Source organism: Elephas maximus, chromosome 17 (assembly GCF_024166365.1).
Source record: "Elephas maximus indicus isolate mEleMax1 chromosome 17, mEleMax1 primary haplotype, whole genome shotgun sequence".
Lineage (NCBI taxonomy): Eukaryota > Metazoa > Chordata > Mammalia > Proboscidea > Elephantidae > Elephas > Elephas maximus.
The window spans coordinates 80922530-80941367 of NC_064835.1; positions in this window are offsets into that span (position 1 = coordinate 80922530).

The window sequence follows — 18838 nt, forward strand, 5'->3', positions numbered from 1 at the left end:
AAATTAGAAAGTGTGAGCCTTCCAGCTTTGTTTTTCTTTTCCATATTGTTTTAGCTATTTTGGAGTCTCTTGAAATTGCATATGAATTTTAGAATGGGTTTTTCTACTTTTGCAGAATATATTATTTGAATTTTGATAAGAATTGCATTGAATTAGTGCATCACTTTGAGTAGTATTGTCACCTTAACAATATTAAGTAACCGAATCCATGAACATGAGATGTTTTTCCTTTATTTAAGTCTCCTTTATTTCAATAATATTTTGTAGTTTTCAGTGTAGAAGTCTTTCACCTCCTTGGTTTAATTTACTCTGAAGTATTTTGTTCTTTTTAATGCTATCATAAATAAAACTGTTTTAGTAACTTATTCAGATTTTTCATTGCTGGTGTATAGAAATACAACTGATTTTTGTTTTTTTTTTTAATATTGTACCCTACACAATACTTTTTTTGTGTGTGTGGATTTATTAGGGGTTTCTACATATAAGATCATGTCAGAGATCATTTTACTTCTGAACAGAGATGATTTTACTTCTTCCTTTTCATTTTTAATACCTTTTATTTCTTTTGTTTGCCTAATTGCTCTGGCTAGAACTTCCAGCCCTATGTTGAACAGAAGTGATGAAAGTGGGTATCCTTGTCTTGTTTCTGATCTTAGGGGAAAAGTTATCTATCTTTCCCTCTTGAGTATGATGGTAAAATAAAACCCACTAAACCCGACCTTCGCCTCATGCATTCCTGGTGGGAATGTAAAATGGTATAGCCGCTGTGGAAAACATTTTGGTGGTTGCTCAAAAAATTAAACATAGAATTGCCATATGACCTAGCAATTCCACTCCTAGGTAAATATCCGAAAGAATTGAAAGCAGGGACTCAAACAGATACTTGTACCCCAATGTTCATAACAGCATTATTCACAATAGCCAAAAGGTGGAAACAATTCAAGTGTCCATCAGCAGATGAATGGATAAAGAAAGTGTGGTGCACACATACAATGGAGTATTTTTCAGCCATAAAAAGGAATGAAATTCTGATACGAACTACTACATGGTGAACCTTGAAAGCGTTATGTTAAGTGAAATAAGCCAGATACAAAAAGGCAAATATGGCATGATTCCACTCATGTAAGATATCTATAACAGACACATTCATAGAGACAGCAAGTACAATGGTGGAGCTGGGAGAGGAGTCAATGGGGATTTACTGCTGAATGCGTAAGGAGTTTCTGTTTAGGATGATGAAAGTATTCTGGAAACAGATAGTGGTGATGGTTATACAATGTTTTGAATGTACTTAAAGACACTGAGCTGGACATTTAAAATGGTTAAGCTGATTGCTTTAGGTTATATGTATTTTACCATAATACAAAAAGAAAACATTCCATCAGCATAATTTTAATGCATATACAATACACTCAGATTTACATAAGCTTTCCTCCCTTGTAGGGTGGCTCATTGGTGTCTTGCTTACTGCCTTTCAGCATTAAACTTTATTAAAAAGGGTTTTACACCGTCTAACTTTTGTTTTCACAAGACATCGCAATTAAATCACCACTTTACTCTCTTTTGCCTTTTCATTATTCAACAGGTATGCCATTCGAGTAAAACTCCCCTCAACTGCTTACCACTGATTCCTCCTGAGCCACCTCAAACTTCCTAGGTGACTTCAGGATCTGCCTCGTGTATTTTCTCCCTGTCCCTTCTCTGACGTTCCTGGCATCTGAGATTCCTTTTTCTCACTTTTGCTACACTGGGCACTGTCTGGAAGTCAGTCTCCTCTCTGAGGTGTCTAATTCAGCTCTCTCCCCTGAGTCATCACACCCTCAACAGCCATGGCCCCATTGCCCACCACAGTCCCCTTGGGGGGCTCTCGCAGGGCACCAGCCTATCCCAGCCAGAAGAGTCTATGTCTGTCCTGGACCTGCACCACTCCTTCCATCTGCCACACTCTTCATGGTAAAAGCACGCTGCTGCTCAGCTGCTGCTCTGAGGGAGAAGCCTATCAATCTTCAGCCAGATTAACCACCTGCAACCTAACGTGTGTGTGCACCTGCCCCCCGCTCACCGCCCTACTCTCGCCACTCAGCCTCCCAGGCACTGAGAGTAGGAGAGAGTTGCACTGATATCTGGTGCCCAAGTTTGGCATAGCCTTCTCTTTGTTCATGTGTGCTCTACCGTCATTATTATTAATGACAATACTCCATCCTTTAAAAAACTAGTTGCTGTCGACTCCAATTCATGACAATCCCGTGTGTGCCAGAGTAGAACTGTGCTCCTCAGGGTTTTCAGTGGCTGATTTTTCGCAAGTAGATTGCCAGGCCTTACTTCTGAAGTGTCTCTGGGTGGACTCAAACCTCCAACCTTTCAGTTAGCAGCTGAGTGTGCTAACCGTTTGCACCACTCAAGGCTGTCCTTTATTTACCTCTGATTGGCTTATACTACTTTCATGGCAGCTATTTCAAAACCTTTATTGTTCCTTAACTCCTCAGTTTTTGCCCCTGCCCACCTTTCTCTTAGCAGCTAATTTGGCTTTCTATTAAGAAGATTGAAGACACCTAGAAAGGTCTTTTTTGTATTTTTACTTTTGATATATTTCTGCATCAATATTTCTTTCCTGCTTCAGAAAATGCTACATCAAGTATAAAAGTGTCAAAATATATAAAAAGACAAAACAAGTGGAGCATTTGCAAAATGCAAATAATTAATGAATAAAGAAAACAATAAAACTGTCTTCTGCTTTTAACAAACCAAAAATATCCAGTTTGCTTCAGTAAGACGATAATAGTCTAATTTCAATAATTATACCCATTACTTTCATTTTTAACACCATTAAAATCTTTTAAAAACTGGTTATAAAAGTAAAATGTTTACTGGGAAAATTTGAAAAAATACAGAAATCACATGAGGAGAAAAATACCCCATAGAACAACATAGTGGATCATGTTACATAGGAACTAGATTATCTAGGATCAAATACTGGCCACTCAACTTTTTAGCTGAGTGATCTTAAGCAATTTAATCTCCCTTCACTCTGGTTTCCTCATTATTAATATAGGAATCAAAAGAGTATCCATTTTAGGAATTATTTTGATAAAGTAATTCATGTAATTTTTTTTATCACATTTCTTGCTTGCTATTTAGTAAACCTCAATCAACGTGGTTTTTATTCTTTCTTGTAAATTTTTATATATGCATACTTAAATATCATGGGGACATAGACGTATTTACAAAGCTGGGGTCACATTGTATTTAATGTGCCATGGCCTGCATTTCCCTAAGCCATTTTGCATTCTTTGAACATATGGATCTTAATGGCTGCTAACATTCTGTTCTATGAATTTACTATAATTTACCTAACTAAATCCCTATTGTGGGTTAATTAGGCAGTGAGAGTTTTTTGCTCTTATAAATAGCATTGCAATGAACATCCTTGCATGTAATTCTTTGTTTGCTTCTCTGATAATTTCCTTGGGATAAATTCCAAGAAGTGCAATTATTAGGGCAAAGGATAAGAACACTTGTAAAAGTCTTCATCCATGTGTCAATCTGCTCCCCAGGAAGCCTGCCCTAATTTATATTCTCTCCAGCAATGTGCGAGAGTTTTTAATGACATCATACCTTGGCCAGTGTTGGATAATGCCCCATACCTCATTTTGGAGACTGCCAACTTCTTAGCAATAGGAGACCTTATAGCACTTTTCGTTTGTCAGTTTTGGTTATATGAGTCAGTTTTGGGTGATGTCAGGAGAGCAGACCCCTAGTGTAGCTCTCCTTTCAGCGATTACTCCCAGAGTACTGAAAGGAATTTGAAAAGTTTTAAGGTATAAATATAAAAAATGGAATACAGTTCCCAACAATTACTTTATAGACAACCATTATACATATTTATAAAATATTTATGAAAATACTATTTATTTGGTAATTAATCTGGAGCACTTGACTGCCCAATAGTGGTCCCGAAGTTTCCCCTTTCCTATAACTTGCATGGTCACTGTGTTCCCAGGAACTGGAAGTGAGTCATGGCTTCTTACACTTGTCGTGTGCCATTGAGTCAATCCCCACTGATAGTGACCTATAGGATACAGTAGAACTGTCTCACAGGGTTTCCTAGGCTAATCTTTATGGGAGCAGATCACCAGGTTATTTCTCTTGCGAAGACCCTGAGTGGGTTGGAATCGCCAACTTTTTTGGTTAGCAGGCGAGAGTTTAACCGTTGCGCCACCAGGGCCTCTTACACTTAGTGCTCCTTATAACTCTTCTGCATTTGGGCACTACATCTGGGTATACACTATTGGGTGAGTCTAAGACTTTCCTCCTCACGCTTGAAGAAGGATCAGATGAATGTCTTTTTATCCACAACGCCCTGCTATCTAAGAATCCATGATGAAGAAAAAAGCTGGCGACAGAATTAGATGGGATAACTGAGTTCAGGAAAGCTGACGCCATCAGAAGATGCTTCGCAGCTGGACTTACCAACTCCAGATGCCCTGATTAATATTACTGAGTTCCTTTTACCACTTGTTCTTTAACTAGTAAAGTTAATATAATAAATTATATTCACTATTTCAATGATGCACTTTATCTGAATATGTATGTGAATGTGTGCATATGTGTTTAAGACAAGGATTTTTGTTTGTTTGTTTGAAAGAATGTGTAATGTTTAGAAAAGAGTGAACTTGTGCTTGTTTCTGTGAGATGGATGTTGTAGTTTGTGTTGAATCTAAGTAGATGTACTGAGTAGGGTAAAAAAGAAAGTCCTTCATTTTGCTGTGAATGTGATGGCAATTAACACGTTTGTCTGAAAAAATGTGAAGCAGTTTCTCTGTGCTGTGGAGAACTGATTAGAGTAATGCATGCACAGAGTGAGAATGAATGGGTGGGAGTAGGGCTGGCGGTAGGAGTGAGTATCGATAACACTTTTGCTGGGCCAGACAGCTGAAAACCAACCGGACTAGAAAGCAAATTATTCAAGATGGTGAAAGTCCATGAGACTACTTAAAGCTGAGAGATCGAGAAAAAGGCAGAGCAAAAAGGTATTTAAACTGGATTTAACTGGCTTACTTCATAACTTGCTTATCACTTCGTTTATGGTCAGAAGTTTGAGTTTGTTCAGCAGACCCATTTTTATTAGAAAAAGGCCCCCAGTTAGATGTTGTTGGCTATATCAACAGGGATAATTTCAATTTAGATCTTTGGTGATAGACATGCTGTACTTGTAAAGTAATTGGTGTTTTCATACTGCCCTGTCATCATTTAGGTATAAGGAGTGACTAGGTTAACAGTGCTGGTTTTAAAAGTTTTTGGTAGCTTTCTTCATCTAAAAGTAGTGATGGTTCTCCAAACACGCTCTGGGATTTTGGTTTCTCCTGTGGTTTGATTCAACGGCTGCTTGGAGCAATCGTCTTTGTTAGCACGTAGTGTATCACTGAGTCAGATGAAAACACAACGCTGACAAGGCTGTGCAACCGGAATCATCCAGCCAGTCAATCCGAGCTGGAACTCAGGGCTCTGATTCCCTCTCTCAGGCTTGAATTTATGCTTTTGGCACATGAATCCTTCTTGATTCTTATCTTAGTCTGTAAATAGAACAGAAATTGCACATGGAAAAATGGAACAAATCATACTTTCTTTCAAAGGGCAAATTAAACATTCCATAGAATAAAGGAAGAGTTGTTAGGAGGGGGAAAAAATGCAACCTTGCTAGCTCCAGTGTGAAAAAACATCGGAGTAAATTGGACTCAAGCTCAATCTTAAAGAAAGTTTTGAGCATTTGCACTTTTTTTTTCTTTAACCACCCTCTTAACCTTCCTGCCAAATATCAAATCCTAAGTTTTCCAAAGGTTTGAAAATATTCCCATTAATTTTCTCTCTCCCAGTCCTGTATTTACCAGGGCTTGGAATGGAAATACTGAAAACTAGTAATAAAGGGCACTATGGTATTCCCGGTCTGTCTGAGGCCAAGAGCTCCTGGCAAACCTCTCAGGAAGTTCTGTTGCTACCAGTTTACAGTGGTGTTTTTAGTTTTACTGTTTGAAAATTCAGGTAAATTTAGAATGCTAGCTTACTTAACCACCACATGTCTGTCAGTTTGTTGTACTGTGGGAGCTCGTGTGTTGGTGTGATGCTGGAAGCTATGCCACCGATATTCAAATACCAGCAGGGTCACCCATGGTAGAAAGATTTAAGCTAAGCTTCCAGACTAAGACAGACTAGGAAGAAGGACCCGTAGGGTCTACTTCTGAAAAGAATTAGCCAGTGAAAACCTTATGAATAGCAGCAGAACACTGTCTGATACAATGGCAGAAAAGGAGCCCCTCAGCTTGGAAGGCACTCAGAATATGACTGAGGAAGAGCAGCTTCCTCGAAGTAGTGGGTGGTTTTAATAAATGGAAATTTATTTTCTCACAGTTCATGCGGCTAGAAGTTCGAAGGCAGGGCACTGGCTGTAGGGAGAGGTCCTTGTCTTTTTCATCTTCTTGTTATTGTTAGGTGAAGTTGAGTTGGTTCCAACTCGTAGTGACCCTATGTACAACACAACAAAACACTGCCTGGTCCTGTGCCATCCTTACAATTGTTGTTAGGCTTGAGCCCATTGCTGCAGCTGCTGTGTCAATCCATCTCATTTAGGGTCTACTGCTTTTTCACTGACCCTTTACTTTACCAAGTATGATACCCTTCTCCAGGGACTGATCCTTCCTGATAACACATCCAAAGTATGTGAGACGTAGTCTTACCATACTTGCTTCTAAAGAGCATTATGGCTATACTTTTAAGACAAATTTGTTTGTTCGTTTGGCAGTCCATGGTATATTCAATATTCTTCACCAACAGCACAATTCAAAGGTATCAATTCTTCTTCAGTCGTCCTTATTCATCATTTAGCTTTTGCACGCATATGAGGCGATTGAAAACATGATGGCTTGGGTCAGGTGCACCTTAGTCTTCAAGGTGACATCTTTTTTGGCTTCGTGTTCTAGTAGCCAGCAATCCTTAGAGTTCCTCCGTTGCCATCAGATAGCATCTGTCTTCCTCATTGGTGCTTGCTTGTCTGTGTCTCTGTTGCTCTTTATAGCACTCACAAGTGATTAGGTTTAGAACACACCATACACTAATATGGCATTTGACCTTAATATTTTAAGAAAACCCTACTTCCAAATGGGATTATATCCACAGGTATAGAAGTCAGGACTCCAACACATATTTTTGGGGGGCATAATTCAACTCACAACAAGCACCCTTTCACAAAACACTTCAGCCCAGGTCTTTCCCGAATGTGTGACTGGTTCCATTACACATTGCTAAGCTCACCCACCCAGGGACTTAGTGGAATAAAGACCCGGTGATCTGCTCCTGTAAAGATAAAAGCAGCCTAGAAAACCCTATGGGGCAGTTCTACTTTGTTACATGGGGTTGTCATGAGTCAAAAATCAACTCTGTGGCATCCAACAACAACAGTCTCTTCCTCTCTTGGTCAACTTTTTCATTCTAACAGCTGTTCCACTGAAGTTTCCAGCCCTGCCCATCCTCCGTATCTTTGTCTTAGTTTAGGGCATATATTTGTTTAGCTTTCTTCTCTGTGTTTCTAAGCAACTGTATCTTCACTCATCTGTCCTTTCTCACTCCAGGAGGAGCATCTCCATTCATTTCTAGGACAGGCACCTTCTTTTAGGGCTTGATCACCTCCTCTCCCGCCCTTCTAGATGACACTGTACCTCTGACCATTCTCTGGACAGGTCGTGCCAGAAAAGATGCTGGGCTGCTCAGGCCTCCACTTCTCTGCCTGATGAACTCTTCTAGGGCTCCTTTCCTCTTTTTTTTGTATAATTGTTCATGAGCATTTGACCTTAATATTTTAATAAAATTAATTTTTATCCATTTTAGGAGTAATAGAAGCTCATTTTAAAATATAGGGGAGAGAGTCTTAGGATAGCAGAGTAGTCAGACGCTTCCAGTGGTCTGTCTACAACAAAGACCTGAAGAAGCAAATGAATCAATTATATATATGACAAGCTAGGAGCCCTGAATATCAAAGGCAAAGTTAGGAAATCAGACTGTGTGGCTGGGGGAGGGAGAGCTGTTCAGAAGCAGCAAGGAGTTGCTGGACCTGACTTGGTGGGAACTGGCACCCCTCAGCCCCAATCCCTCGTGGGGCTGGCTGTAGCATTTGGGATTCAGTTTCCTTAGCCACAGATACCCATAGGCACAGAGTCTACTTATGCCTCTGGAATCAGCGAAGAACAATGCTCTTGGCATAAGATAAGGGCTAGTATTTAATTTACTGTGGGGATCCAATAGCTTCCCTTTCAAAAGAACTCTCCTCCATTTATCTGATCCCTCCTCCCTCTGCTCCAGGCCCTGAGCCTGTGGCAGTTACAGTAGATTTCCTTGGGCCTGAGATAGGTTCTGATGCACATCCTGAGCCATTCTCCAGGCCTTGGAGAAGGAACAAATTAATGAATGGAGGAAAAATAATCTGCCAGCTCCCCTAAGCTTGGAACTTAGGGCAGAAGTGGCTCCTGTCCAGGCACAAGTGGTCCATGGACTTCGAATGCCTTTCATCCCTGCATGCACTTGTGTGGTGCCACTCACGCGGTTTGGCCCTTGTTGTCACAGTGCAAGGGTATATGTGCCAGAGGTCTGACTTTAACTGCTCCAGCTGTTCGGTACGGAGGCAGGTTTTTTATGTTTGACACCGCTCTGCCTATTAAGCAGGGTTCTCACCTACCCACATCAGGAGTCTGAGGACTGGTGGCTCCACCCAAGCCATCTAGCCATCCATGACAGGGGTCCAAGGATAAGTGGCATCTCCCAGTCCTTACAGCTAAAAGCACTGGGTGCCAATGGTACAACTGCAGAGCTCATCAACCTACGTGTCTTCCTCACAGACACTTGGGGGATGGTTGTCAGTCCCCTCTCTTGCTCAGAGTGTGACCCCCTGCTGCAACCAGAAACCTGTGCATACACCAATCGCCACTGCTCCTCTAAGACTGCAGGTGAGAGCCTGCACCACTACTTGGTGATCAACTACCTGGACACCTGGGCCGAATCCATACAAGAAAAGCGAAGGGACTCCCAGACTCATATACCTGGTAACAGCTCTAAACAGCTGGTGACAGGCAATTAGAACTTTGAAGGCTCCAATAATCAAGCTAGCTTACTCAAGCAGCCTATTTGGGTATACCAAAACAAAGCAAGAAGCTAGGACACAGTAAGCAAATATAAACTAAATTTAATAACTTATAGATGGCTAGGGGCCAACAATGGATATCAAATCACATAAAGAAACAGACCATGATTGCTTCAAAAAGCTCCCCCCCCAAAAAAGAATCAAGGAATCTTCTGGATGAAGAGCTATTCCTGGAATTACCAGATGCAGAATACAAATGATTAATATACAGAACTCTTCAAGTGATTAGGAAGGAGATCAGCAAAATGCAGAACAAGCCAAGGAACACACAGATAAAGCAGTAGAGGAAATTTAGATGGTTATTCAAGAGCATAAAGAAAAATTTAATAGGCTACAAGAATCCATAGAGAGATAGCAATCAGGAATTCCAAAGATTAACAATGAAATTTCAGAATTAGACGACTCAATAGAAAGTCTGAGGAGCAGCATTGAGGAAATGGAAATCTGAATTAGTGAGATTGAAGATAAAACACTTGCCACCAATATATTCAATGAAAAAGCAGAAAAAAGAATTAAAAAAAAAAAATGAAGAAACCCTAAGAATCATGTGGGGTTCTATCAAGAGAAACAACTTACAGGTGACTGGAGTACTAGAACAGGGAGGAAAAACAGAAAATACAGAGAGAATTGTTGAAGATTTATTGGCAGAAAACTTCCCTGATACCGTGAAAGATGAGAAGATATCTATCAAAAATACTCACTGAACCTGACATAAGGCAGATCCCAAAAGAAATTTGCCAAGCCATATTATAATCAAACTTACCAAAACCTAAGATAAAGAGAATTTTAAGAGTACCTAAGGATAAACAAAAAGTCACCTAAAAAGGAGAGTCAATAAGAAGAAGCTGAGACTACTCAGCAGAAACCATGTAGGCAAGAAGGCAATGGGATGACATATATAAATCCTTGAAGGAAAAAACTGCCAGCCAAGAATCATATATCCAGCAAAAGTGTCACTCAAAAACGAAGGCAAAATTAGGACATTTCCAGATAAGCAGAAACTTAGGGAATTTGCAAAAACAAAACCAAAACTACAAGAAATACTAAAGGGAGTCCTCTGGTTAGAGAATGAATAACATCAGATAACAACTCAAAACTAGAACACAGGACAGAGCAACCAGATATCAACCCAGACAAGGAAATCACAAAAATAAATCAAGATAAAAAAACGCTCAAAACAGGGAAACAGAGACATCATTATGTAAAAGATGACAACATTAAATCCATAAAGAGGGGCTAAAAAAATGTAGTCATGGATCTTTCATAGGGAGAGGAAGTCAAGGTGATATAGAGGGATACAAGTTTGGTTTAAACTTAGAAAAACAGGGGTAAATAATAAGGTAACCACAGAGGAGACTAACAATCCTACACACCAAAATAAAATACAGGACAAACATAAAGATTCAGCAAAAATAAAATTAACAACAATGAAAAAGAGGAAAACACAGTTCAAAAAGAAAAACTACTCGGCACAAAAAATTAAGTGGAAAAGAGAAACTGTTAACAACATACAAAAAAAGACATCAAAGTGACAGCACTAAACTCATGGCTATGTATAATTATGCTGAATGTAAATGGACTAAATGCATCAGTAAAGAGACAGAGAGTGGCAGAATGTATTAAAAAAACACAATCTGTCTATATGCTGCCTACGAGAGACACACCTTAGACTTAAAGACACAAACAAACATTCAAAAGATGGAAAAAAATATATCAAGCAAACAGCAATCAAAAAAGAGCAGGAGTGGCTATACTAATTTCTGACAAAATAAACTTTAAAGTTAAATCCACCACAAAGGATAAGGAAGGACACTATACAATGATTAAAGGGACAATATACCAGGAGGATATAACCATATTAAATATTTACACACCCAATGACAGGGCTGCAAGATACATAAAACAAACTCTATCAGCATTGAAAAGGGAGATAGACAGCTCCACAATAATAGTAGGAGACTTCAACACATCACTTTCAGTGAAGGACAGAACATCCAGAAAAAAAGCTCAATAAAGACAATTGAAGATCTAAATGCCATAATAAGCCAACTTGACCTCACAGACGTATACAGAACACTCCACCCAACAGCAGCCAAGTATAATTTCTTTTCTAGCACACATAGAACATTCTCTAGGATAGACCACATATTAGGTCATAAAGCAAGCCTTAACAGAATCCAAAACATCAAAATATTACAAAGCATCTTCTCTGACCATAAGGCCATAAAAGCAGAAATCACTAACAGAAAAAGCTGGGAAAAGAAATCAAACACATGGAAACTGAACAACACCTTGCTCAAAAATGACGGGGTTATAGAAGAAATTAAGGATGGAATAAAAAAATTCATAGAATGAAATGAGAATGAAAACACTTCTGATTAGAATCTTTGGGACACAGCTAATGCAGTCCTCAGAGGTCAATTTATAGCAACAAACACACACAGCCAAAAAGAACAAAGGCCAAAATCAGAGAATTATCCCCACAACTTGAACAAATAGAAAGAAAGCAATAAAAGAAATCTTCAGGCACTAGAAGAAAACAAATAATAAAAACTAGAGCAGAATTAAATGAAATAGAAAACAGAAAAACAATTGAGTTAACAAGGCCAAAAGCTGATTCTCTGAAAAGATTAACAAAATTGATAAACCATTGGCCAGACTGACAAAAGAAAAACAGAAGACGAAGCAAATAACCTGAGTAAGAAATGAGATGGGCAGTATCACAACAAAACCAACTGAAATTAGAATAATCATATCAGATTACTATGAAAAATTGTACTCTAAGAAATTTGAAAACCTAGAAAAAATGGACAAATTTCTAGAAACACACTACCTACCTAAACTAATACAGAGGTAGAACAACGAAATAAATCCATAACAAAAGAAGAGACTGAAAAGGTAATTAAACACTCCTAACAAAAAAAAAGCCCCGGCCCTGATGGCATCACTAACAAAAAAAAAGCCCCGGCCCTGATGGCATCACTGCAGAATGCTACCAAACTTTCAGAGAAGAGTTAACACCACTACTACTGAAGGTACATCAGAGCATAGAAAGGATGGAATACTCCCAAGCTCATTCTATGAAGCCAGCATATCCCTGATATCAAAGCCAGGTAAAGACACCACAAAAAAAGACAATTATAGACCTATATCCCTCAAGAACTTAGATGCAAAATCCTCAACAAAATTCTAGCCAATAGAATTCAATGACATATCAAAAAAATAATTCACCATGACCAAGTGGGATTCATACCAGGTATGCAGGGATGGTTCAACATTAGAAAAACAATCGATGTAATCCACCACATAAATTAAACAAAAGACCAGGACCACAGGATCTTATCAATTGATGCAGAAAAGACATTTGACTAAGTCCAAGACCCATTCATGACAAAAACTCTCAGCAAAATAAGAATAGAAGGAAAATTCCTTAACGTAATCAGGGACATTTATACAAAGCCAACAGCCAATATCATCCTAAATGGAGAGAGTCTGAAAGCATTCCACTTGAGATCGGGAACCAGACAAGGATGCCCTTTGTCACCACTCTTATTCAACATTGTGCTGGAGACCTTAGCCAGAGCAATCAGGCAGATAAAGAATTAAAGGTATCCAAATTAGCAAAGAAGAAGTAAAAGTATCTCTATTTGCAGATGACATGATCTTATATAAAAAAAAAAAAAAAAACCCTAAAGAATCCCCAAGAAAACTACTGAAACTAATAGAAGAGTTAAACAGAGTATCAGGATACAATGTAAACATACAAAAATCAGTTGGATTCCTCTACACCAACAAAGAGAACTTCAAATAGGAAATCACCAAATCAATACCATTTACAAGAGCCCTCAAGAAGATAAAATACTTGGGAATAAATCTAACTAGAAAAGTAAAAGGCCTATACAAAGAAAACAAGACACTACTGCAAGAAATCAAAAGAGACCCATATAAGTGGAAAAACATACCTTGCTCATGGGTAGGAAGACTCAATATTGTGAAAATGTCTATTCTACCCAAAGGAATCTATAGATACAATCAATCTGGATCCAAATATCAACGACATTTTTTAATGAGATGGAGAAACAAATTGCCAACTTCATAGGGAAGGGAAAGAGGCCCAGGATAAGTAAAGCATTACTGTGAAAAAGAAGAACAAAGTGGGAGGCCTTACTTTACCTGATTTTAGAACCTATTATACCACCACAGTAGTCAAAACAGCCTGGTACTGGTACAACAACAGATATATAGACCAGTGGAACAGAATTGAGAATCCAGACGTACATCCATCCACATATGAGCAGCCGATATTTGACAAAGATCCAAAGTCAGTTAAATGGGGAAAAGGCAGTCTCTTTAACAAACAGTGCTGGCATAACTGGATATCCACATGCAAAAAAATGGAACAAGACTCATACCTCACACCATGCACAAAAACTAACTCAAAATGGATCAAAGGTCTAAATATAAAATCTAAAGCGATTTAGTTCATGGAAGAAAAAATAGGGACAATGCTAGGAGCCCTAATGCATGGCACAAACAGTACATAAAACATTACTTACAATGCACAAACACCAGAAGAGGAAACCAGATAACTGGGAGCTCCTAAAAATCAAACACCCATGCTCATCCAAAGACTTCACCAAAAGAGTGGAAAGACTACCTACAGACTGGGAAAAAGTTTTTGGCTATGACATTTCTGATCAGCATCCGATCTCTAAAATCTACATGATACTGCAAACCTCAACAACAAAAAGACAAATAACCCAGTTAAAAAATGGGCAAAGGATATGAAGAGGCACTTCACCAAAGAAGATATTCAGGCTGCTAAAAGATACATGAGGAAATGCTCATGATCATTAACCATTAGAGAAATGCAAATAAAAACTACAATGAGATTCCGTCTAACCCCAACAAGGCTGACATCAGTCCAAAAAGCACAAAATAATAAATGTTGAAGAGGTTGTGGAGAGACTGGAACACTTATACAGTGCTGGTGGGAAAGTAAAATGGTACAACCACTTTGGAAATTCATCTGGTGCTTCCTTAAAAAGCTAGAAATAGAACTATGATAAGATCCAGCAATTCCATCCCTTGGAATATATCCTAGAGAAATAAGAGCCTTCACAGAAACAGATATATGGACACCCATGTTCACTGCAGCACTGTTTACAACAGCAAAAAGATGGAAGCAACTAAGGTGCCCATCAAGGGGTGAATGGATAAATAAATTATAGTATATTCACATAATGGAATTCTACACATGATGGAATTCTACACAAGGATTAAGAACAGAGATGAATCTATGAAACATCTCATAACATGGAGGAATCTGGAAGGCATTATGCTGAGCGAAATTAGCTGCAAAAGTACAAATATTGTATGAGACCACTAATTATAAGAACTGAAGAAAGTTTAAGCACAGAAGAAAATATTCTTTGAATGTTATGATGGTGGGGAGGGAGGGAGAGGGGTATTCACTAATTAGATAATACCCAGTGCCGTCGAGTCGATTCTGACTCATAACGACCCTATAGGACAGGTTATAATTGCCCCATAGAGTTTCCAAGGAGCGCCTGGCAGATTTGAACTGCCGACCCTTTGATTAGCAGCTGTAGCACTTAACCACTACACCACCAGGGTTTCCCAATTAGATAATAGACAAGAAGTATTTTAGGTGAAGGGAAAGAGAACACATAATACAGGACAGTTCAGCACAACTGGACTAAGCCAAAAGCAGTTTCCCGAATATAGCTGAACGCTTCAAAGGCCAGAATAGCAGGGATGGGGGTTTGGGGACCATGGTTTCAGGGGACATCTAGGTCAATTGGCGTAACAAAATATATAAAGAAAACTTTCTGCATCCCACTTTGGTGAGTGGCCTCTGGGGTCCTAACCACTAGTAAGCGGCCATCTAAGATGCATCAATTTATCTCAATCCACCTAGAGCAAAGGAGAATAAAGAACACCAAAGACATGAACCCAAGAGACAGAAAGGACCACATAAACCAGAGACTCCATAAGCCTGAGACTGGAAGAACAAGGTGATGCTCAGCTACCACCTATGCCTGCCCTTACAGGGAACACAACAGAGAATCCCTGATGGAGAAGGAGAACAGTGGAATGCAGATCTCAAGTTCTAGTAAAAAGACCAGACTTAGTGGTCTGACTAAGACTAGAGGGACCCCAGAAGTCATGGTCCCTGGACTCTTTGTTAGCCCAAGACTGGAACTATTCCCGAAGCCAACTCTTCAGACAGAGATTGGACTGGACTACACGAAAGAAAATGATATTGATGAGGAGTGAGCTTCTTGGCTCAAGTAGACACATGAGACTATGTGGGCAAATCCTGTCTGGAGGTGAGATGAGAAGGGTGATAGAACTGATTGAATGGACAGAGGGAATACAGGGTGGAGAGGAGGAGTATGCTGTCTCGTTAACGGGAGAGCATCTAGGAGTACATTTTTTTTTTTTTTAATCTAGGAGTACATAGCAAGGTGTGTATAACTTTTTGTATGAGAGACTGACTTGTTTTGAAACTTTCACTTAAACGCAATTAAAAAAAAAAAAGATTACGGCCTTAGAAACCCAAGGGGCAGTTCTACTCTGTCCTATAGGGTTGCTAGGTGTAGGACTCAAAGGCAATGGATTTTTTGGTTTGGTCAGGTGGCTCTTGGCTCCAAATTGCAAACCTACCACCCGTCATAAAACACTAGAACATCAGCAATTTTACCTTGAAAACAGGAATGTAATGTAATGTCAGTGTGCACTTAAAAATAACAAGGTAAGATTTCTTTCTGTTTTTGCGATGTCTTCAGGTGATTGTGATGAATCATATTTTGGTTTAATGCTTATTCAATAATAAAACTGTGTTCTTTCTTTTCCTATATATATATATAGGGGAAAACAAACAATTATACAAAGCAAAAATCATCATAGTTCTATATGCCACTTTGGCTAGTTTCTGCCTCCCTCCCACCCCCAGCATTTAAAAAGAAAAATTATAATCCAATGGTATAAAAGAGAATTTGTATATGCATTTTTTTAATTAAAAAAATGCATGTTCTTTGGAGAATATGTGAAAAATGTAGAGAAGTCCAAAGAGGGAATAGTTTCTTAGAATTTCGCCATGCATTTTAGTGTACTTCCTTACAATTTTTTTTTGCATGCATATGTAAAGAACATACTGCATGCAATTTTTGAGAGCAACTGGCACAGTAGTACTTATAGGTTCTATATGAAAGCACATATAAATGGTAATTCAACAACAGATAATACTAAGCCCTGGGTGGCTTAGTAGTCTTTAGGATTCAAAAGAAAAAAAAAAAATCCAAATGGTTTAGGTTATTCCTTTAAAGATATAGTAAAACACTACTCAAGTTTTTGGCAATAAGAATGCTCATTGTATGATTTTATTTCCAGGTTTTGTGGAATAAAAAATGCTTTTTTCATTTAGTAGTTCTCCTAGTATCTCCTTTGTGTATTAAGCTTAGCTGGAACAGCACTCTACCATTTATTAAGTTGAGAGGCAGCAGAGGTTAGTGGTTAAAAGCAGGATGCCCTTGAGTGTATGGACCAGCTCTGCAACTTACTAGCTGCACCTTATTAGTTGATGATAGCTTGGATTGTTATCTTCTTTGCCTTCATAGTTATTTTTGAAAGAAACTGGATGAGTCAATGTTAGCAGCCATTGCTAGCCAAATACAGCTTTAGCCTAGATGGCCTTCCCCCCCTTCAGAATCCTATTCAGTTTTCCCCCATCTTCACCCTGCCACAGCAAAACTAATTTCGCTCTTTTTGTGTTCTCATAGAATATGTACTCATGTATTTTTTTTTGTTTTTTAATCACAATTTTTATTTCAATATGTATCTTACGTGTTTAAGTGTCTGTCTTCTCTCTATTCCTGCCCTCCTCCCCAATCTCCCACCTCTCTAATTCTTCTCAGTACTGTGAGTCTGTGAGATCATTAAGTATAGGAACATTTTTTCATCTTTGTGTCATCAGGACCCAGCCTAGCCCTAAAAGGCCCTAGTGGGTGCCTAATAAAAATGCCTATCAAATGTATAACTCTCTACTTCTGGAATTGATTTCCAAACTTAAATGCATAGCCTTATATTCATTCCTATCGCATTTTACCTTTTAGGCCTTGCTATGGATCGAATTGTGTCCCCCAAAATAACGTGTCAACTTGGCTAGGCCATGACTCCCAGTTAGGTGTGACTGTCCACCATTTTGTCATCTGATGTGATTTTCCTATGTGTTGTAAATCCTACCTCCATGATGTTAATAAGGCAGGATTAGAAGCAGTTATATTAATGAGGCAGGGCTCAATCTGCAAGACTATGTTGTGTTTTAAATCAATCTCTTTTGAGACATAAAAAGAGAAGCCAGCAGTGTGGCTGGGGGACTTCATACCACAAAGAAAAGTAGTGCCAGGAGCAGAGCGCATCCTTTGGACCTGAGGACCTTGCATCTGAGAAGCTCCTAGACCAGGAGAAGATTGATGACAAGGACTTTCCTCCAGAGCCCAGAGAGAGAGAAAGCCTTCTCCTGGAGTTGGCACCCTGAATTCTGACTTCTAGCCTCCTAGACTGAGAGAACACGTTTCTGTTTGTTAAAGCCATCTACTTGTGGTATTTCTGTTACAGCAGCCCTAGGTAACTAAGACAGGCCTTAGTGGTGTTTATTGCTACTTTGTGGGAAGATACAACCAGAAAAAGTCACAACAAATCAAAACTGTGCATCAATACCCAGTGCCATCGAGTCGATTCCAACTCATAGCAATCCTATAGGACAGAGTAGAACTGACCCAAAGAGTTTCCAAGGAGCACCTGGTGGATTTGAACTGCTGACCCTTTGGTTAGCAGCTGTAGCACTTAACCACTACGCCACCAGGGATTCCATAGAATGTAGTAATATAATTTTCTTGTCTGAACATTCCATATGCACTTAGTCACTTACACAAGAATTACCCATGTCAGTGAATGAGGTGTAGTGGAATTTACAAAAGTAATAACGAAGCTGTAAAGGATTTCATTGTACTTGGATCCATAATCAATGCCCATGGAAGCAGCAGTCAAGAAATCAAACGATGCATTGCATTTGGCAAATCTGCTGCTGCTGCTGCAAAAAAGAAAAAGGTGTCATTTTGAGGACTAAGGTGATCCTTGACGCAAGCCATGGTGTTTTCAGTCGCCTCATATGCATGCGAAAGCTGGACAATGAATAAAGAAAACCGAAGAGGAATTGATGCTTTTGAATTATGGTGTTGGTGAAGAATATCGAATGTACCATGAACTTCCACAAGAATGAACAAATCTGTCTTGGAGAAAGTACAATCTGAATGCTTCTTAGAAGGTCAGTGAGACTACTTCTCACATACTTTGGACATGTTATCAGGAGGGACTAGTCCCTGGAGAAGGACATCATGCTTGGTAAAGTGGAGGACCAGCGAAAAAGAGGGAGACCCTCAACAGGATGGATTGACACAGTGGCTGCAACAATGAGCTCAAACATAGCAACATCATGAGGATGGCACAGAACCAGGCAGTGTTTTGTTCTGTTGTACATAGCGTCACTATGAGTGGGAACCAACTTGACGGCACTTAACAACAACAACAACAATAATTATGGTTAAACAACAATTAAGATGGTACTTA